A 23,149-nucleotide genomic window follows, 5' to 3' on the forward strand; every position below is an offset into this window, starting at 1 on the left:
TTTACCAGTTTGTTTTCTGAGTTCCTATTTTTCCTACTCTGTTTTTAATAATGACCTTGTAACGGCGTTCGTTTGTTGAAGGAGAATCGGACCAAAATGCAGCGTGGTGGTTACTCATGTTCTTTAATGAATAATCGCGATACATGAAATAACTAAATAAATACAAAAACAACAAACGGAACGTGAAAACCTAATACAGCCTGTCTGGTGAACAACTACACAGAGACAGGAACAATCACCCACGAAAACACAGTGAAACCCCGGCTACCTAAATATGGTTCCCAATCAGAGACAACGAGAATCACCTGACTCTGATTGAGAACCGCCTCAGGCAGCCAAACCTATGCTACACCCCTACTCAGCCGCAATCCCAATGCCTACAAAACCCCAATACGAAACACAACATTTAAACCCATGTCACACCCTGGCCTGACCAAATATATAACGAAAACACAAAATACTATGACCAAGGCGTGACAGACCTCTTGCCTGCCCACGAGGCTGGAATGGGCTATAAGACCATTGCCAAGCAGCTTGGTGAGAAGGTGACAATAGTTGGTGCGATTATTCGCAAATTGAAGAACCACAAAATAACTGTAAATCTCCCTCTCTATTGGAGACAGAATGCGTCTCCTTCCTGAGCAGTATGACGGCTGCATGGTCCCATGGTGTTTATCCTTGCATACTATTGTTTGTACAGATGAATGTGGTACCTTCAGGCGTTTGGAAATTGTCCCCAAGGATAAATCAGACTTGTGGAGGTCTACAATTTGTTTCTGAGGTTTTGGCTGATTTCTTTTGATTTTCCCATGATGTCAAGCAAAGAGGCACTGTGTTTGAAGTTAGGCCTTGAAATACGTCCACAGGTACACCTCCAATCGACTCAAATTATGTCATTTACCCTATAAAAAGCTTCTAAAGCCATGCCATCATTTTCTGGAATTTTTAAGCTGTTTAAAGGAACAGTCAACTTAATATATATAAACTTCTGACCCAGTGAATTATAAGTGAAATCTCTCTGTAAACAATTGTTGGAAAAATGACTTGTGTTATGCACAAAGTAGATGTCCTAACCGACTTGCCAAAACTATAGTTTGTTAACAGGAAATTTGTGGAGTGGTTGAAAAATGAGTTTTAATGACTCCAACATAAGTGTATGTAAACTTCCGACTTCAACTGTACATGCAGAGCAGTGGAGGCTGCTGAGGGGAGGACGGCTCATAATAATGGCTGGAATGGAGTCAATGGAATGGTATCAAACACAAATATGTGATTTGCATGTGGTTGATACCACTCCATTGACTCCCCTTCCAGACATTATTATGAGCCGTCCTCCCCTTTGGCAGCCTCCACTGATGAAGACTGATGAAGAGACCCAGAATCAATTGACGTGGGATTCGAATTCAATTTCATCCAATTGTTCTCACCGGTGCTCCATGCACCATATTGAATTAGAATCAGTTTTAAATACGTATAGCAGTTGGCCCTACTTTAATCCTTAGAGGAAACTGGACAATTTAGGAAACGTGATGACACTAAATGCACTCGCTGATAGCTTCAAGTTGCTTAGAAATTAATGAATTACCCAGGGCCATGCAGTTTCTTAACATATAGATTCATTTTGGTGTCTTATTGATGCCGGCTGGGCTCCAGTGAACCTGAAAGATCAGGCATAGAGTTGAGGATTAGAGGGCATTGGCACGGCCTGAGCTAATGTGTCCATATGGTGGGAGGCATGTCTGCATGAATATGCAGCACATCAACGTCAGGGTTCCAGCAGGTTCACAGCAAGACCATTACGGCCGTAGTAGACATTTAACACTGATTACACAGTCAATTTCTTCTCACTGAATGGAGGCACTCTTGTATGCCAGCTCAGGGTCACAAGATACCCTCGAGGCAGCAATAACCTTTGTCTGCTTTGAACAAGTATTACCCTGGAAAGTTGAATGCATCTGAATGAGTTGAAGTCCGTACAGCACACTCTATGCTTGTAACTGTATCTGTCATGTTGATGACTATGAGATAAGCCATAATTTTTTGGGATGTTGTTGGTGTTGGTGGAAAAAGACAATGCTCATCCTCATCTTTTTTATGTGTTTATTTTCAAAGGATGAAGATAAGATACGATTTTAACAAGCACGGACTTCCTTAAAGAAGTATGTAGGCATGTGTCTTAGCACTGTGGGGCTGAGGGAAGGGCTTACTGAGCTTAGTTTACATATTATGTGAACCGCACATCAGATATGGGTGGTTGACATGAATGTAATACGCTTCACCTAGTGTTACTAACCTAAAGATACACGAGTTACATTACCTAACTACTATCTAACCACATTACTAGGAGCAGTGGCTCAGAATTTTTTTGTCCTTATTGCATCATGTCGGAGGTGAAATTATACCATTATAACTAAAGCGGACATTGCCATTGTTCACTTGTTCGAACACTGGGATTTGAGATGTAATCTACACATTGATTAGGCTGATAGAAATCCTCATTATTTCATTTAATGATTTTTAATTTGAGTATCATTATTTCTACATAGCCTACACTTTCTCGTTCAGAACTTCTGGGATGGTGTAGCTTCGTGACAATGATCACAAGAGCTGTTTACTGATTTGATAGCTCCAACGCAGTTGCACCTCCGACACTACCAAAACATCAGCAATGCAGGTGTCGCTATCGCCGGTTAACGCTTGATATGATTAAATCTAGGCCAAGAAAATAAGTTATATGGCTATGGCTTGTAGCCTGCATTCAGGGACTGATTATCCATGTGTTTACTCTGGCATTGTGTAAAATGAAATGTGAGCCCATGCGTCACCAATATGTTTTTCCTCCTTCCCTGCTTAGCTGTGCCAAATGAATAGCCAAATAAATCAGGCCCCTGGTTACCTGGTGGCACAGCCATTTGGAGGGACCAAGAGCTCACTTCACTCCATCACTTTGCAGTTAATTTCCCAGTGTGACCTGGTCACGACACCTGAATAGATTTCTCTGCGTTTTTCTTCAACTTGATTAATTTTGAACTCGATATGAATAGATTAATTTGCTCCCCCAACACATATTTTTGAAATATTTTTATTTATTTCACCTTTATTTAACCAGGTAGGCTATTTGAGAACAAGTTCTCATTTGCAACTGCGAACTGGCCAAGATAAAGCATAGCAGTGTGAACAGACAACAACACAGAGTTACACACGGAGTAAACAATAAACAAGTCAATAACAGTAAAAAAAGCATCTATATACATTGTGTGCAAAAGGCATGAGGAGCTAGGCAATAAATAGGCCATAGGGGTGAATAATTACAATTTAGCAGATTAACACTGGAGTGATAAATGGTCAGATGGTCATGTGCAGGAAGAGATACTGGTGTCCAAAAGAGCATCACATAAAATAAATATAAACAGTATGGGGAAGAGGTAGGTAAAATTGGGTGGGCTATTTACCGATAGACTATGTACAGCTGCAGCGATCGGTTAGCTGCTCAGATAGCAGATGTTTGAAGTTGGTGAGGGAGATAAAAGTCTACAACTTCCGCTATTTTTGCAATTCGTTCCAGTCACAGGCAGCAGAGAACTGGAATGAAAGGCGGCCAAATGAGGTGTTGGCTTTAGAGATGATCAGTGAGATACACCTGCTGGAGCGCGTGCTACGGGTGGTTGTTGCCATCGTGACCAGTGAACTGAGATAAGGCGGAGCTTTACCTAGCATAGACTTGTAGATGACCTGGAGCCAGTGGGTCTGGCGGCGAACATGTAGCGAGGGCCAGCCGACTAGAGCATACAGGTCGCAGTGGTGGGTGGTATAAGGCGCTTTAGTAACAAAAAGGATGGCACTGTGATAAAATGCATCCAGTTTGCTGAGTAGAGTATTGGAAGCTATTTTGTAGATGACATCGCAGAAGTCGAGGATCGGTAGGATAGACAGTTTTACTTGGGTAAGTTTGGCAGCGTGAGTGAAGGAGGCATTGTTGCGAAATAGACAGCCAACTCTAGATTTGATTTTGGATTGGAGATGTTTGATATGAGTCTGGAAGGAGAGTTTGCAGTCTAGCCAGACACCTAGGTCAAATCAAATCAAATGTATTTATATAGCCCTTCGTACACCAGCTGATGTCTCAAAGTGCTGTAAAGAAACCCAGCCTAAAACCCCAAACAGCAAGCAATGCAGGTGTAGAAGCACGGTGGCTAGGAAACACTCCCTAGAAAGGCCAAAACCTAGGAAGAAACCTAGAGAGGAACCAGGCTATGTGGGGTGGCCAGTCCTCTTCTGGCTGTGCCGGGTGGAGATTACAACAGAACGTGGCCAAGATGTTCAAATGTTCATAAATGACCAGCATGGTCGAATAATAATAAGGCAGAACAGTTGAAACTGGAGCAGCAGCACGGCCAGGTGGACTGGGGACATCAAGGAGTCATCATGTCAGGTAGTCCTGAGGCATGGTCCTTGGGCTCAGGTCCTCCGAGAGAGAGAAAGAAAGAGAGAATTAGAGAGAGCACACTTAAATTCACACAGGACACCGAATAGGACAGGAGAAGTACTCCAGATATAACAAACTGAACCTAGCCCCCCGACACAAACTACTGCAGCATAAATACTGGAGGCTTAGACAGGAGGGGTCAGGAGATACTGTGGCCCCATCCGAGGACACCCAAACAGGAAGGATATAACCCCACCCACTTTGCCAAAGCAGAGCCCCCAAACCACTAGAGGGATATCTTCAACCACCAACTTACCATCCTGAGACAAGGCTGAGTATAGCCTACAAAGATCTCCGGGGGGCACCGCCAACCCAGACAGGATAATCACATCAGTGACTCAACCCACTCAGGTGACACACCCCTCCCAGGGACAGTAAAGCCTGTGACGCAGCCCCTGTAACAGGATTAGAGGCAGAGAATCCCAGTGGAAAGAGGGGAACCGGCCGGACAGAGACAGCAAGGGCGATTCGTTGCTCCAGAGCCTTTCCGTTCACCTTCCCACTCCTGGGCCAGACTACACTCAATCATATGACCCACTGAAGAGATGAGTCTTCAGTAAAGACTTAAAGGTTAAAGGTAGGTACTTATAGATGTCCACATATTCTAGGTCGGAACCATCCAGGGTGGTGATGCTAGTCGGGCATGCAGGTGCAGGCAGCGAATGGTTGAAAAGCATGCATTTGGTTTTACTAGCGTTTAAGAGCAGTTGGAGGCCAGGGAAGGAGTGTTGTATGGCATTGAAGCTCGTTTGGAGGTTAGATAGCACAGTGTCCAAGGAAGGGCCAGAAGTATACAGAATGGTGTCGTCTGCGTAGAGGTGGATCAGGGAATCGCCCGCATCAAGAGCAACATCATTGATATATACAGAGAAAAGAGTCGGCCCGAGAATTTAACCCTGTGGTACCCCCATAGAAACTGCCAGAGGACCGGACAACATGCCCTCCGATTTGACACACAACTCTGTCTGCAAAGTAGTTGGTGAACCAGGCAAGGCAGTCATTAGAAGCCCGAGGCTATTGAGTCTGCCGATAAGAATATGGTGATTGACAGAGTCGAAAGCCTTGGCCAGGTCGAAGAAGACGGTTGCACAGTACTGTCTTTTATCGATGGCGGTTATGATATCGTTTAGTACCTTGAGCGTGGCCGAGGTGCACCCGTGACCGGCTCGGAAACCGGATTGCACAGCGGTGGGATTCGAGATGGTCAGTGATCTGTTTGTTAACTTGGCTTTCGAAGACCTTATATAGGCAGGGCAAGATGGATATAGGTCTGTAACAGTTTGGTCCAGGGTGTCTCCCCCTTTGAAGACGGGGATGACCGCGGCAGATTTCCAATCCTTGGGGATCTCAGATGATACAAAGGAGAGGTTGAACAGGCTGGTAATAGGGGTTGCTTCTTCCTTCATTGCTTTCCTCAAAATAGCTATTCCATGGTTCTCCAGTGTATCTGGCAGATGGTCCCTCAAAGGTATTGACAAAAATAAACGTTTTGTTTCTCTGATGAAGGACGTTCTACAATGTGAGCAATTTTTGTCTTCGTGTTGCTTTCTTAAGCAATTTTGGCATTCATCACAAAATAAATGAGAGACAGCTGTCAGGGCTGTATTACCCAAAACCTTTTTGAAGAGATATTTAGATTTTGGAACCAAGTTGGGGACAAGCAAATTCAGCAAGGCAAGTAGGTCTATTGGGGCAGTTCCAGTCATGATGACACAGAACAAAGAGCATTATTGCCATAAGCCATTGCCCCTTTGTTACTGATGCCCCAGGGTAAATCCTTGCAACATATATTTAGACATGTGTTTAAGCCAGAAGGAAATTTATAATACATCTGCAAAGGTAGAACAGATTGCTATGGACTGAGAGTTGTGTGTTTGTGCACCTGACACTAACCATCTCAGGAGCATCATCACGGTCTAAATCATCAGAGCCAGGTTGGCTGTGGTGTGCCATGGGGTCATAAATTAGGAATACATGGAGAAAACCAACACAGAACATTATATAACTAAAATATTGTATAGAATGTATAACACTGACTTCACAAGGGTGAGGCTAAGAAACTGAATGTCTGTCTGAGTGTGCGTGTGCGTGTGCGTGTGCGTGTGCGTGTGTGTGTGTGTGTGTGTGTGTGTGTGTGTGTGTGTGTGTGTGTGTGTGTGTGTGTGTGTGTGTGTGTGTGTGTGTGTGTGTGTGTGTGTGTGTGTGATCAACATGTATGTGTACATGTGGGTACTTGATGTCCCCACATGTACAAAAAACGGACAAATTGGACCTCATGGGGACATTTAGCAAGTCCCCATGAAGGATTTGCTATTTTTGGCTCAGGGGTTTAGCTTAAGGAAAAACGTACATTTGGGTATAGGGTTAGAATTGTGCGTTACTATTAGGTTTAGGCATTGCGGGTTAAGCTTAGGGTTAGGAATTAGGGCCAGGTGAATTGTAGCCTTAACATTTAGGTTATTGGGGTTAAGGTTATGGTTAGGTTTAAGATAAGGGTATGGTTAAAGTCAAGGTTAGGGATATGTTCAGGGCGAGGAAACATGTTTTTTGGGGTCAAGTTTAGGTCTTAAGTCCCCACAAGGATAGAAAAACAAACATGTTTGTGTGTGTGTGTGTTTGTGTACCTGACACTTACCATCTCAGGGGCATAATCATAGTCTAAATCATCAGAGCCAGATTGATTGGGGTGTGTCAGTGGGTTCTAAATTAGGAATACATGTATAAAACAAACAGAACATTATGTAACTAAAATATTTGATAGAATACATAACACTGACTTCAAAAAGGAAACTGAATATCTGTGTGTGTGTGTGTGTGTGTGCGTGTGTTTGTGGACCTGACACTAACCATCTCAGGGGCATCATCATGGTCTAAATTATCAGAGCCAGATTGATTGGGGTGTCCTAAAAAATGAACATAGAAAACCAACACAGAACAATATATATTTAAAATATTAGCTAGAATTACATGCCACTGACTTCACAAGGGTGAGGCTAAAAACCTGAATGTCTGTGTGTGTGTGTGTCCGTGTGTTTGTGTGTGGGTACCTGACATGACTAAATCCTCATTAAGCTCTAAATAATCAGAGACATGTTTGATTACCTCTCTGTGAAAATGCAGAGCGCCAAAATCAAGTAAATTACTATAAAAATCGAACTTTCGTTAAATCACACATGCAAGATAGCAAATTAAAGCTACACTTGTCAGATTTCAAAAAGGCTTTTCGGCAAAAGCAAACGATGCTATTATCTGAGGATAGCACCATAGTAAACATAGAGAAAGCATATTTCAACCCTGCAGGCGCAACACAAAATACAGAACAAAAAATATAATTCATGCCTTACCTTTGACAAGCTTCTTTTGTTGGCACTCCAATATGTCCCATAAACATCACAAATCGTCCTTTTGTTTGATGAATTCCGTCAATATTTATCCAAAATGTCAATTTATTTGGCGTGTTTGATCCAGAAAAACACAGGTTCCAACTTCTTCAACGTGACTACAAAATATCTCAAACGTTACCTGTAAACTTTGCCCAAACATTTCAAACTACTTTTGTAATACAACTTTAGGTATTTAAAAAAAGTAAATAATCAAGAAATTGAAGACGGGATGACCTGTGTTCAATACAAGGAAGAAAACAAACTGAAGCATGCTTTCTGGTCATGCACCTCTATCTAACAGTACACTTCAAGTGACCCTCGTTCAAGATGGCCATGCTTCTTCATTACCCAAATAAATAACCTCAACCAATTTCAAAAGACTGTTGACATCCAGTAGAAGCGATAGGAACTGCAACAAGGTCCCTTAGAAATATGTATTCCCAATGAAAACCCGTTGAAAAGAGAGTGACCTCAACAACAACAAAAAACTGAATCGTTTGTCCTCGGGGTTTTGCCTGCTAAATAAGTTCTGTTTTTCTCACAGACATGATTCAAACAGTTTTAGAAACTTCAGAGTGTTTTCAATCCAAATCCACTGATAACATGCATATCTTATCTTCTGGGTATGAGTAGCAGGCAGTTGAATTGGGGCATGCATTTCATCCGGATGTGAAAATACTGCCCCCTGTCACCAAGAAGTTAAGGTTTGTAATTAGCTAGCTAGAAACTAGATGCTGAATACAAACACTGACAATGTACCATCTAGCTAGCAGGTTAACTTACGACTGTATCTAGCGAGCAGATATACAGCTAGTGTATGCATACCAATAACACCCTAACAGTAATATGGTTGTAGCTACATTAAAAAATGAATCTAGTTTTCTAGAGCTCACAACTGGCTAAGGCAATATAACAACAACAATAGCTTAATATACCTGCTGGACCTGGTCTGTCGAGGAAAAGGGAAGTTTTCATATGGTACCTTATCACTCGGACTGGAGGAGTTTCTTACAAGGGTAAGCAAATTAGCTAATTGTGGAAAACTGCTTGTATCATGTCAACTGCTAATGAAACTGACTCCATAGCTAGCTATAAAAAAAACTTTGCAAAAATCTTTTCACTTGTGGATTTTTTGAAGAAGGGCACATCAGAAATTGTTCCAGTGGAAAATATTGAAGAGTTTGATGGGACGTGCGACAATTTGAAATAGTAAATTGTTTATTGGCAGCACACGGGGAGGAGATATCCCGCTTATGTATTGGCTCTGTATGGTAAGCTAACTAGATAGCTACCCAGCTAATGACATACTATAATGTAGCTAGCTAACAAGATATGGTTAATGTAAAAAAAAAAAGTAATAAAGCCAAGACATTGGCTATAACAACTAATTATAGCTAGCTAAGGAGATAGTTATATCCCTTAAATGTACTAGTATGTGTAGGTAGCATGCTAACTGCTGGCTAGTTGGCTAACTAGCTGCTGGTAAGAATGAAAGCTAGCTAACACATACTAACTGGGCTGATTGCCAGGCCGTTGTTGTAAATAATATAATAAATATAAATAATATGCCATTTAGCAGACGCTTTTATCCAAAGCGACTTACAGTCATGTGTGCATACATTCTACGTATGGGTGGTCCCGGGAATCGAACCCACTACCCTGGCGTTACAAGCGCCATGCTCTACCAACTGAGCTACATAAGGACCATATAATAATTTGTTCTTAACTGACTTGTAACTGACTGGTAAAATAAAGGTAAAATAAAAGATATAGCTAACTAGTAAGCTAAGTTGAAAACACAGCCTGTGATATTATGGGGTGAGGGGGGTATGCAACATGGTCCAATCATGGTGAGTGTTGTGAGCCGCTCCTAGATATCGCCTAGCTAATAATGTTAGTTTTTACTTTGTAGAAGATCGCAGGAGACTAGTAGAAATGTTTTTTTAAAAAGGACCAGGTCAGAATGTGCAAGAGAAGAAAGGGGGAGGAATGAGGGAGAAAAGAAAGAACCCGCATTATGTGGAAGAAGCGGGAAAATACTACTCAAAAGGTATGCTTAGTTGTGGAATTGACTAGCTACATGTATATATTTGAGCAAAACCTATAATTTCCTGACTGTAGCTATGTCACCAGAGTGTATCCTAGAGCAAGAAGAGGGCAGAGTCTGAAAAATAGAACCATCAGACAGAACTAATGGCCAGTATATCAGGTCAAGTAAGTTTCTAACACTTAGTAGCTTTAGTTTTGCAATTTAAGTTGATGCATTAAAAGGTGAATTTAATCTTATCTCACATATGTAATGTACTAGTACATTTTGAAAAAATAGTTATGCGGTTAATTAATTAAGTCTGAAACACCTCCAATCATTGAGACTAAAATAGTGTAAATTGGTGGATTTTGTCTCCTATTCATGTCTAAATGTGTAAGTTGTACAAAGAATCTTTGTCCTTCCAGGCCAGACCTCAAAGGGACACAGAGAGTGAGGAGTACATCACCTTAGTGTCAAAACAGGAAATGCAACTGCAGCTAACCACTGCAAACTTTCAAATAAGGGTGCTCAAAAGAGAAAATGTGATTGAAGTTAAGTTTTCCTGTTTGTGGATGCTCCCACTGAATATTCTCACCCTGCATGCAAGTACAGGTTTAGTTGTGTTAATAACCATAGATACTGTGATTAGGTTCAGTTGTAGGTGTATCTGTGAGTAGGTGCAGTTGTATAGTGTCTACTAATCTATTAGTTGAATGTATATTGCATGCAAGTGTAATGATAGCACATTATGTTCTATATTTTCAGAGTTGCCAGGTTTGCTCCAGGAGGTGAAAAACCAAGAGGGAGAGAATGAGACACATAACTTCAAAGGGTGTCTGTGTGTTTGGTTTAAGCATGAATATGAGGAGTAGAGATTGAGAATAAGAAATATGATTAGAAGTTGGAAGGAGGTGATTAAATGAATCTGTATTCACTCTCTCTAACTGTCTGTCATATTGTGTGTTCCCAGACATTATGGCTGGTGGATCCACACCCATCTTTCAAAACTCACAATGGTGAGAGAGGAAACACAGTTTCTAATGTTGTGTGTGTTTGGTTTAAGCATGATGATCAGAATATGAGGAGTAGAGATTGAGAGTAAGAAAAATGATTGGAAGTTATGAAGTGGTTGAATGAATCTTTATTCACTTTCTCTAACTGTCTGTCATATTGTGTGTTCCCAGACATCATGGCTGGTGGATCCACACCCATCTCCAAAACTCACAGTGCTGAGAGAGGAAACACAGTTTCTAACGGTGTGTGTGTTATAGATTGTTGTTGGTTGATGACCAGAATATGAAGAGTATAGATAGAGAATAGGAGGGATGATTAGAATTTGTAAGGTGGTTGAATGAATCTGTATTACATCTTTTTAACAGTCTGTCATACCGTGTGTTCCCAGACATCATGGCTGGTGGATCCACACCCTGCCACCAACCCGAAAAACAGCACTCCAAGACATAGCCGTCACAACCCTACCAGACAGCATGGTAGGGTGACAAACCTTGAGCTGTAAATCAGGTGTTCACCACTATTCACAATTTGAGTACAAAAGCAGGTGTATTGACATTTTAACAACACAGCAAGCAGAAAAATACTTTATGCATGTGCAGTTTTGCTAAATTTAACGTAAATGTTTAATGCATATTGTAGTACAATGATAATTTGTCTTTTGTGTTTTAATTTATAGAGTGCCAAATAGGATTATGTAAAACATATTCACAAAACTATTTCTCGTTAATTACTAAAACTAACTAACGGAGTTAGCAAGCAAACAACTTGAGTCATGGCAGAAAGGACTACGAGAATTGCTTTATAACTCAAATACATTTACTTAAAGGGGTGGTTCATCGAAAAATACTTTTAACCTCAAAACATTTGCCTAGGCATTAGCCTTTACCATAGAGAGTTTTTAGGTAAGTTGCATCAGTATTTAGACTTCAGCAATATTATTTCAAAATGTGACATTTACGATTTTATCTAAAATGTATGAAAAACTATATGCATTTATCCTCATTTTATGGACAAAATGTTGTCTCGTCATTGAATTGCCCAAAAACAATCTGTTTTGCTTTAAAACATGTTACAAAAATCAACCTGCTAGAGCTAACATTTTTTTCAGTTTGTGTCATCTGGTTGATACTCTTCCTCTTGGTTCAAAGATTTGTGAGTAAGTTCTGACTCTGACCCAAGTCGCGGCTCGGCGCGGATGAATCAAAAATTACTTTCTGGATTTGAATGAAAAAAATTACAGATATCATTGGGAAATATCAGGCTAGGTAAATATTTTAGCGAAGTAATCTTATCGCAATTTTAACTACAAGGGCTATTGCAGTGATTGGAGGCACCGGTGGTGTCTTTCGACGGTATTTATGATAAACTTTGACATTAAATGGGGTTTCTATGGGATAGGGAGAAGAATTCGCTGATGAGCTAAACTAAATACTGATCCAAACAACCTAAAAACTGTCTCTGGTGAAGGCTAATGCATAGGAAAATGTTCTAGTGAGATTAACCTCTTGCTTCTACCTGGCACGCAGGCGTCCCATCTAGAGCTCTGGAAATGCAAATGCGCTACGCTAAATGCTAATAGTATTAGTTAAAACTCAAACATTCATTAAAATACACATGCAGGGTATTGAATTAAAGCTACACTCGTTGTGAATCCAGGCAACAAGTCAGATTTCTAAAATGTTTTACGGCGAAAACATAGCACATATTTATGTCAAACCACCACCGCAGACATAGCTCATTAGCATAGCCAAGTAGGAGAAAATATGCAATCAACAAACGCAGGATTAAAAAAAAAATCATTTCACTAACCTTTTGAAATCTTCATCAGATGACAGTAATATAACATGTTACACAGTACATTCATTTTTTTTTCAATAAAATAATCTGCAATATATATCCATAAATCTCTGTTTACAATGACGCATCGTTCAAAAAATGCTACTAAAATGTCAGGAGAAATTAAATAGCTCCGGCAGATAACGTCAGCTAACAAGGAATACACATCATAAACTTTGACTAAATATGCATGTTTTACATATGTATAGGAAGATACACTTCTTCTAAATGCAATCGCTGTGTTACATTTATTTTTAACATTACAGTTTGCGTTTACTAGGCTATACTAGGAGTCGGCGCTCCAAATGTATCATTATGCCTCCTCTATCTTGGAGTCGACAGAAACCCAAAATTAACACATAAATATTACCTTACCTTTGCTGTTCTTCCATCAAAAGACCTGGAAGGGATTATACTTACCAAAACAGTGTTTAGTTTTCAAGTCTGCGTCTTTCGGTTCTCAAAATACCCACATTTCGGTCTAAATTTACGCAAAATTGAAGTGGTTGCGCACCAAAACGTTGAAATTATATATTATATGTCGAGTTAACTTGTCAAACTAACTTCATAATCAAGCTTTAACATATTATAAAGGTGTACAGCAATTTTGAGAACAAACAGAAACACAGGCACCGTTCAATCGATCTTGGAAGAAAGAGAGGACTTGACCACTGCGCACAGAAAAGTGACAGGTGTTTTTGAGTGACTGGGAGCTTACCGCGTGCTCAAACTCTCAAAGCCCCATTGAAAGCTGAGATCACGCTGAACACGTGGAGACTGTTCCTGGAGCTGTAACTGTTTGGGGAGGGTGTTTGCGATGACGTCAAAGGTGGCCCAACTTTTCAGATGAGAAGAGATAGTTTGGGAGAATGCATATTTTGAGAGTTCTGCTTTACATAGAGACACAATTTAAACTGTTTTAAAAGCTTTAGAGTGTTTTCTATTCGATAATATTTTTTATTTGCATATATTAGCAACTTTTGACAAAAAATAATTATGTTTACTATGGGCACGCAATTACTCCAGCGGGGGCAGTAGACAGCCCTATCCCTAAAAGGTTAATTGATCCTGAAGAAAAGAGAGAGCGGGAGCAGAGCGCGCATAAACGTACACTTTTTTTTCGCGTGACCGAGACCTTTCGGCACGCTCAACGTCTCGTGAGCGCGCGATTCACACAATGAGAAGCCCCATTGAAAGCAGGCTTCGCGCTGAACACGTAGGAACTGTTCCCAGAGCGGTAGTTGTTTGGGAAGGCGTTTAAGATGACGTCAAAGTTGGGCCAACTTTTTCCATGACAAGAGAGATTTTGGGAGAATGCATGCCCTGAAACTTCTGCTTTACATAGAGACAAAATTTAAACGGTTTTAGAAGCTTTAGAGTGTTTTCTATTCGATAATATTTTTTATATGCATATATTAGCAACTTTTGACAAAAATGTATCCTGTTTTATATGGGTACCCAATTCCTCCATTAGGGGCAGTAAACAGGGCTAGGCTTAAGAGGTTAAACGTATTGTTGATGAAAACATTAAACAAAGCAAAACAACAGTTTACATTTCAAGACAATATTTTATGAACAAAGCATTTATCTAAACATGAATCTGAAGGGTAAGCAGAAAAGATATCCTTGACTAAGTCCAAAACTCAAGTCCTTCTGTAGCTCAGTTGGTAGAGCATGGCGCTTGTAACGCCAGGGTAGTGGGTTCGATTCCCAGGACCACCCATACGTAGAATGTATGCACACATGACTGTAAGTCGCTTTGGATAAAAGCGTCTGCTAAATTGCATATATTATTATATTATTATTATATTACTAATATACTGTACTTAGAAAGGGGGGAGTAACAAAGCTAGGAAGACAGAGAGAGAAAAAAGGAGTGTAACGGCTTTCTTCCGCTGAAGGAGAGGAGGACCAAAATGCAGCGTGGTTAGTGTTCAACATATTTAAATAAACTATGAAAGTTAAGACGGAGAATAGTATGTTCAATACCGGAGATAAATAACGAGTGCGTGCCCTCATCCACGTGCACCACAAGACTACAGTTCAAATGAGAGCCACCCTGAAAATCTACAATTTCTAGCTCATTTTTCAAAATACAAGCCTGAAACCCCTTCTAAAGACTGTTGACATCTAGTGGATGCCATAGGAACTGCAATCTGGGAGGTATTCCTTTGATTTTCCCATAGACACGCATTTTAAATGGTGGTCACTTCAACAAACAAAACAAATCCAGATGGATTATCCTACGGTTTTCACCTGCCATATCAGTTCTCTTATACTCACAGACATGATGCTAACAGTTTTAGAAACTTCAGAGTGTTGTCTATGCAATACCAAACATTATATGCATATCATAGCTTCTGGTCCTGAGTAACAGGAAGTTTACTTTGGGCACGTCAGTCATCCAAACTACCGAATACTGCCCCCTAGCCCTAAGAAGTTAAATTTTAACATCATGCTGTGTGTGACTGCTGTCTTTCCATTGGCCCTATGCAGTGGGGTAGTGGTGCCTGGAGAAGTGGGTATACTCTAATTTTGCCAAAAAGTTTCCAAACGGCCCACCCAGTGTAGGAAAGGCTCCCTGTGTGAAAAATCCTACATTTTCCTATAGATCATGTTTTATCCGGACAGCTAGATTCTGTAATCTGGCTGCCATTTAAAAAAAAATATCTTTCAGTTTCACTTACTTTGCTAGCAAATGCAGCTAGCTAGCTCAGCCTACTGAAACATCCTGCTCAAACAGAGGGATGCTAGGTTAGCTATCTGACTATGACTATCCAACAGATGTCAGTTCATGCTGCAAGAGCTATGACAGATTGGAATTTGTCACAATCAATGTGTAAGTCTATGGAAGGGGGTAAGAATCATCAGCCGCCTAGGTTTTGTATGGAAGTAAATGTACCCAGAGGAGGACGGAAGCTAGTTTTCCTCCAGCTAAACCATGGCGCTACCCTACATAGTGCTGTGGAGGCTATTGTAGACCTTTTTTGCAAAATAGTGTTTTAATAAATTATTTGGTGACGTGATTATATTTAGTATAGTTTTATCTAAAATGGATAACTTCTTTAATGATTTAAAAATACACTGAGTAGGATGGTCCTCCTCTGAGGAGCCTCCACTGATGTCTATGCCCCTAATGCAGACAGCATGATGACAATTGAGCATTACAAATAGCCTACTAACCAACGCTTTGGACTAAACTCTTTCAATACCTAATTTGCATACTCTTTAATGTCTTAGTTAGCATTTACTGGTAGAAATCATACGTTGAAACGTCTTTCCTAACCTACTGGCTACCGATGGCATTCTTTTGTGAGCTTCTCCATGCCAAAACCAATTGAGTGTTATGCATGTGAATGAGGACCCAAAAGCGACTTAACGAAAATAGAGTCTTTATTCCAGTATTTGACAAAATATAATAATCCTGGATATATCAAGGTGAAAACAAAACAGGAAAACTAAAATCCACTCGTCAGTAGAGAGGACTGACTGGAGACTCGACCATAGACTGCAGGTTGCTTCGGGAAGGCACCGACCGTAGCAGACCTAGACACCTGCTCACACGCAGCATCTGAAGAAGGTAAAACACGACAGGGCGAGACACGGACACAGAACAGCGAACACTGCCCCTAAACAGGCAGTGTCCCACATTTTTTTAAGTGACTTGCCTGGTTAAATCAAGGTAACATTTAAAATGAAATAATTGATAAGGTGTGTGCCTCCTATACACTACTTTGATACACAACAGTAGGGATTGAGATGTGAGTATAAGTAATACTCACTGAAAAAAGTGGGTATACTGCTTAAACCTGCATATAACCTCAACTGCACCACTGGCCCTTTGTGTTTTACAAAAAAGGCACTGTCCTGCATGAATGTGCTAGTATTGCAGTTGAAGCCCTCTGAATCATGAACGTGCCACACACTGAAGGCCTATAGGTTTCCCACTGCGCAAACATGTCTATAATAGATATATAGAGGTTGTTAAGAAATTCATGTTTCAAGAAAGGGGTGTATATATTTGGCCTGGCAAAGTGGTTTTATGCGCTGACTGACTGGAAGCTGATCATTTTGAGTTTTTTACTCATAAGACTTTCATAAGAAAGTCCTCACTGTCTGAGACACTGACACACACACACATTCATGCTACACACACATCACATGCTGCTACCAGACTTGCCACCTAATTCCACCTTCCCCAAAACATGTGTAAATATTGGACGACAAATGGTGCCTTCCTGTATTACACTTATGCTACATTTATTCTATTCTACTAAGCCATTTACTTTGTTTGTATTCTTATATTTATTTATTTGTTGTTGCATTGTCAAAAAGGAACAAGCAAGTAAGGATTTCGTTGGACGGTGTATCAGTGGAGGCTGCTGAGGGGAGGAAGGCTCATAGTAATTGCTGGAATGGCATCAAACACATGGAAACTATGCATTTGATGTATTTCGTACCATTCCACTAATTCCGCTCCAGCCATCACCGTGAGCCCATTCTCCCCAATTAAGGTGCCACCGACCTCCTGTGATGTATATCCAGTACATACGACTAATAACTTGAAGCTTAAAGCTATAGTCTGAATTTGGTTTATGTGTCTTTCTGACCATTGAATGAAGATGGAGCACCTATATATCAATAGGTGGTGAAGGTATCAATTTGTCTAAACATTCAAAAAACATGGTTTGCTGTCAAGTACAGGCACACGTAGAGAAAACATTTATTGTAGTTACACAAGAGTGGAGGGAGATAATGTGTGCATTGTGTGTTTAGTGTTTATGTGTACTCAAAGTTGCTTTAAAGTACACTGTCTTCCTGAAACAATACACAATGGGCGATAGTCATAGTGGTCTAATTTCAAAGCGATCTCCTATGTAGGCTTTTATAGAAACTTATCTTATGAAGGACATTCAACCATCAGCATTTTTTTATTCCTTTTGCTCTATTCATTGGATGACTAAGCTGAGAGTACTGGTGGGTGGGTTATTATTTTGTATTAGCTTTCATGACTTGATCCTCTCCCTCTTCCATTGTATTTATTGCAGCTGTGATACGAACTGTTGCCCTGTGGTGCCATACCTTCAAGAAAAGTATGGGGAAACCTTTTCCTTGAAACCCAGGAGTTACGTCTTTGCATACTTAGTTTCCTAAGTACAGTCATAAGGAGTATTATACTCATCACTCTCTATTTCCAAGCTGGGGGGAGGGTGTCTGGCCCTAGTTAGCATTCTATGTTCTATTGTTCAGTCCCATGCTCTTTTAGAGGCTACAGTAACAGGTGAAGAAAATACATTCCATCCACTATTCCACTTTCCCACCCAAGAGGTGTCCCCAGAATTCTGTCTGTGTTTGATTGAAACCCAGCGTGTTTGATTGAATAGCTTCCGTAATTTTCCCAAAAAGGTGTTGTACTTTACTACACAGGCACTAATTTAATGCATTTTCAATACTCCACTCTCTGGTAAGATATGTATGGAGAAAACAAATCTGTGATGCAGTACTCAGTCAGGACTTTAGTGGGTTTCATCAGACTGAGATGTAAGAATACCTAGAATAAAGGCCAAGAGCCCTAGATTATTAACCACATCAAAATGACACAAATGAGAAATGTATATTGCCATTCATTTTAATACATGACTATAAATCCATATGACTACGCCACAGTAATGAGCTTAGAAGGCATGAAATAAACAACCCAAATGTCACATTCTTATAAATGTCTATGTAAACAATATGACTTCATAAAAATGATAACCCTCTACTCTCTGCATGATACTTTAACAAATCCTAGACCATTCACTTTCCCTAAAACTTCAATACCACTTACGATTCCTTTTCATTTGGGAGTGAACTGGTAATAGTTTGAAGCTGTCTAAGGAAATAAAGGAAGAATGTCCTACGAACATTTTTACCATCTGTTTTGTGAGGCAAATTCACAAATGCAGCTTTTACTCTGGCTTTATTTTTTGCTATTGGGCTCCCTTTATCTGTTGTGTGTAGCATGGTGCTTACACCTCCAGGGTTGTGGGCTCGATTCCGAGGGCCACCGATAGGTACAATGAATGCACTTTGGATAAAAGTGTCTGCTAAATGGCATGTATAATTGTGTTTCAGGCAAGCAGTGGAGGCTCCTCAGAGAAGGAAGGGTAGGACCTCAGTGAATTTCAGATTTTTTAAATAGTGAAATATTTAAAAAGTTATGTTTTTAGATAAAACTATACTACATATATTCACGTCACCAAATCATTTATTAAAACACACTGTTCTTCAATAAAGGTCGACGATAGCTTCAGCAGCACTCTGTAGGATAGCACCATGTTGTAGCCGGAGGACAGCTAGATTCTGTCCTCCACTGGGTAGGTTTTGTATTGACTTCAATACACAACTTAGGAGGCTTACGGTTGTCATCCTCTTCCATAAACTTGCACAGTAATTATGACAGCTTCCGGAGGATGTCCTCCAACCTATCTGAACTCTTGCAGCATGAACTGACATGTTGTCCACTCAATCAAAGGATCAGAGGATGAAAGAATAAGCTACGGCTAGCTAGCACTGCAGTGCATAAAATGTGGTGACTAGTTGACTCAGAGAGAGAAAGACGAGAGTTAAACAGTTTTGAACAAATATATTTATTCCAAAATTAAGGAAAAGCGAGAGAGAGAATGAGAGACAGAGATATATTTCATAGTATATATTTTTTTATTTCACTTTCACTTACTTACTTAGCTAGAAAATGCAGCTGGCTAGTTTAGCCTACTCAAACACCTGGTCCAAAAAAGAGAGGGATGCTATGCTAGCTAGCTGGTTATGGATATCCAACACTGGAATTATTCCAGGTCAAGGTAAGCGTGAACTGGGTGGGCATTCTATGTTGTGTGTCTAGTTTGTCCATTTCTATGTATGGCCTGATATGGTTCTCAATCAGAGGCAGGTGTTAGTCATTGTCTCTGACTGGGAACCATATATAGGTAGCTTGTTTTGTGTTGGGGTTTGTGGGTGCTTGTCTTCTGTCTTTGTGTCATTGCACCAGATAGGACTGTTTCGGTTTTCACATTTATTGCTTTGTATTTTGTAGTGTTCTCGTTGATCCTCTATATTAAAGATGTTGAACACTAACCACGCTGCATTTTGGCCCTCCTCTCCTTAAGCGGAAGAGGCATTACAACAGCATGTTTGTACGGGGTTTGTACGGTGTTAGTTCTAGTAGCGATGTTGACTACGACCTTAATATAGTGAAAACGATGTAGGCTGTGTGTAGCAATTAGCGGTTATGGTATGAAAGTTTGATTTGGAAAGTTGTTTTTGCCTGGTCACAGACAGCTGTTGTATTGTGCACTGAAGTCTACAAGGAAAGCGAAAAGGTGAGAGGAGGAGAGAGCGTAGATGCGACGGAATTATAGATATATTGAGCAAAGTAATCATGCGGTTTATGGTTGTTTTGTAAATTCACTCTGGCTGAGTGTGCCACAGCGCAGAATAATTGATTAATCCATGAACGCGCAACACCTGTTGAAAATGACCAGTCAGTAAACATCAGCAAAAAAAAACATTTTTACATTGTTGCCAGCAGCACAGTTAAAGTCACCAATGCTCTAGAAAACATGAAAACAGCCTAACCAGCTCTGATAGCGCGAGTAAGATGATCAGTGTGTGGTGTTCTCTCGTTTTTGTCTGGAAGTAGCTAGCCAACTTTAGCCATTTGGCTTGGGACTGCCGTTGTGATGTCAGATTGCTGAATTTGCAAATGGACAATCAGACAACGCTCTGACTTTAGGAACACTGCTGGCTGCTAGTCCTGTTTGTGTGATCAGGGGCGTATTCATTCCACCGATTCTGCTGAATTTATTTTCTTAAATGGAAGCAAACGGAAAGAAACGGGGATAACACATACCTGAATTACTCCAATAGAAACTCTTGTTTGCAACTGTTGGGCTAATGATTACAAACTAGGTCAGCTAGATGCAGGCAAGAGTGTGCAAGGCTGTATTGAATGTGTCACTCTCCGTCACCTTGGGTACTGAAATTTCTCTCGACCTGTGCATCTACATTGTAAACATTTATTTGTAGGCTAGGTTGTACCAACCTCATGATGAGTAGAGGGAAAAATTGAGTATCATGTAGTAGCCTAAACCTATCGATGTTACATTGAGATGGGTGAATGGAATATGAGCGATGGTCGTCCAAAATGCTATAATAGAAGTAAGGCCATGTTCATAAAAAATACAAATAATCATCCTCCTTCATTTTAAATAGCACCGACCTCCATTGCAGGTAAGGTAGATCTGATCCAATGCTTCATTGTTGTGAAATTCAAATTGATATCATGTACATCTTAATGAGAAAATGATTCTTCATTAAGAAAGTTTGAATCCACGGCACTCACCCAAGCACAAATGGAAGTGCATTATTATAGAATACCCAATTTGTTTTTCTATACATCATTACACAAACAACCAGTTCACATGATTATCATTATAACTGACTGCAATAGCATTGAATAGTCCCCGCAATATGTAACTGTTCAGGGAAGTCAGGAACCAATACACGCAGTCAGTCAGGAAAGCAAAGGCCAGCTTTTTCAAGCAGAAATTTGCATCCTAACTCCAAAAAGTTCAGGGACACCGTAAAGTCCATGGAGAATAAGAGCACCTCCTCCCAGCTGCCCACTGCACTGTGGCTAGGTAACACGGTCACCACCGATAAATCCATGATAATCGAAAACTTCAACAAGCATTTGCCTTCCTCCTGGCTACTCCAACCTCGGCCAACAGCTCCGCCCCCCCACCCGCAGCTACTCGCCCAAGCCTCCCAGCTTCTCCTTTACTCAAATCCAGATAGCAGATGTTCTGAAAGAGCTGCAAAACCTGGACCCATACAAATCAGCTGGGCTCGACAATCTGGACCCTCTATTTCTGGAACTATCCCTAACTTTCGCAACCCCTATTACCAGCCTGTTCAACCTCTCTTTCGTATCGTCTGAGATCCCCAAGGATTGGAAAGCTGCCGCGGTGTCTCCCCCTCTTCAAACAGACCTATATCCATCCTGCCCTGCCTATCTAAGGTCTTTGAAAGCCAAGTTAACAAACAGATCACTGACCATCTCGAATCCCACCGTACCTTCTCCGCTGTGCAATGCGGTTTCTGAGCTGGTCACGGGTGCACCTCAGCCAAGCTCGATAAAAGACAGTCCTGTGCAGCCGTCTTCTTCGACCTGGCCAAGGCTTCCGACTCTGTCAGTCACCATATTCTTATCTGCAGACTCAGTAGCCTCGGTTTTTCTAATGACTGCCTTTCCTGGTTCACCAACTACTTTGCAGACAGAGTTCAGTGTGTCAAATCTGAGGTCATGTTGTCCTGTCCTCTGGCAGTCTATGGGGGTACCACAACGTTAAATTCTCGGGCCGACTAAATGCATGCTTTTCAACCGTTCGCTGCCTGCACCCGCACACCCGACTAGCAGCATCACCACCCTGGATGGTTCTGACCTAGAATATGTGGACATCTATAAGTACCTAGGTGTCTGGCTAGACTGTAGACTCTCCTTACAGACTCACATCAAACATCTCCAATCCAAAATCAAATCTAGAGTCTGCTTTCTATTTCGCAACAAAGCCTCCTTCACTCACGCCGCCAAACTTACCCTAGTAAAACTGACTTTCCTGCCGATCCTCGACTTCGGCGATGTCATCTACAAAATAGCTTCCAATACTCTACTCAGCAAACTAGATGCGGTTTAACACAGTGCCATACATTTTGTTACTAAAGCACCTTATACCATCCACCAGTGCGACCTGTATGCTCTAGTCGGCTGGCCCTCGCTACATATTCGTCGCCAGGCCCACTGGCTCCAGGTCATCTACAAGTCCATGCTAGTTAAAGCTCCACCTTATCTCAGTTCACTGGTCATGATGGCAACACCCACACGTAGCACACGCTCCAGCAGGTGTTTCTCACTGATCATCCCTAAAGCGAACACCTCTCTGCTGCCTGTGACTGGAACGAATTGCAAAAATCGCTGAAGTTGGAGACTTTTATTTCCGTCACCAACTTTAAACATCTGCTATCTGAGCAGCTAACTGTACATAGTCCATCTGTAAATAACCCACCCAATTGACCTACCTCATCCCCATACTGTTTTTATTTATTTACTTTTCTGCTCTTTTGCACACCAATATCTCTACTTGCACATGATCATCTGTTCATTTATCACTCCAGTGTTAATTCTGCTAAATTGTAATTAATCGCTCCTATGGCCTATTTATTGCCTACCTCCTCATGCCTTTGGCACACAATGTATATGTTTTTGTTTTCCTACTGTGTTATTGACTTGTTTATTGTTTACTCCATGTGTAACTCTGTGTTGTTTTCTGTTCACACTGCTATGCCTTGGCCAGGTCG

Source organism: Oncorhynchus gorbuscha, linkage group LG13 (assembly GCF_021184085.1).
Source record: "Oncorhynchus gorbuscha isolate QuinsamMale2020 ecotype Even-year linkage group LG13, OgorEven_v1.0, whole genome shotgun sequence".
Classification (NCBI taxonomy): Eukaryota; Metazoa; Chordata; class Actinopteri; order Salmoniformes; family Salmonidae; genus Oncorhynchus; species Oncorhynchus gorbuscha.